The sequence below is a fragment of the Corvus brachyrhynchos genome, unplaced genomic scaffold (genome assembly GCF_000691975.1).
Source record: "Corvus brachyrhynchos isolate BGI_N302 unplaced genomic scaffold, ASM69197v1 scaffold59, whole genome shotgun sequence".
Classification (NCBI taxonomy): Eukaryota; Metazoa; Chordata; class Aves; order Passeriformes; family Corvidae; genus Corvus; species Corvus brachyrhynchos.
Window position 1 is genome coordinate 3,827,983 of NW_008246054.1, and position 304 is coordinate 3,828,286.

The 304-nt window shown below is 72.7% G+C and overlaps 1 long non-coding RNA gene across 2 annotated transcripts in view; it reads left to right on the forward strand.

The window, feature by feature from the left end:
* LOC108449484 overlaps nt 1-304 on the forward strand; it is a 5,927-nt gene that overhangs the window by 1,836 nt on the left and 3,787 nt on the right. Inside the window, exon 1 of one of the 2 annotated variants that reach the window (XR_001865639.1) lies at nt 12-265. The exons of the other annotated variant lie outside the window; for it this stretch is intronic. This is a non-coding gene — a long non-coding RNA (uncharacterized LOC108449484). Of the gene's footprint in view, nt 1-11; nt 266-304 lie in introns of those variants that run through there. 2 annotated transcript variants of the gene reach the window in all.

Genomic DNA, 304 nt, shown 5'->3' on the forward strand with positions numbered 1-304 from the left:
GCGCTCCCCCGTCCCGGGGACCCTCGGGAGGATGCTCCGCTTATCCCCCGGGGAGGATGCTCCGCTTTCCCCCCTGCCCGGGCACCCTCCGGAGGATGCTGCGCTCCCTTCCCCGGGAGGCGCGGGAGGATGCTGCACTTCCCTACCCCGGTAGTCCCCGGAGGATGCTGCTCTCCCCTCCCCAGGACCCCCAGGAGGATCTCGCACTTCTCCAGCCCCGGCACCCCTGGAGGATGCTGCGCTCCCCTCCTCGGGCGGCAGAACGGTACCGGCTGGCCACCCCCCCTCTCCCACCCCCACCTCA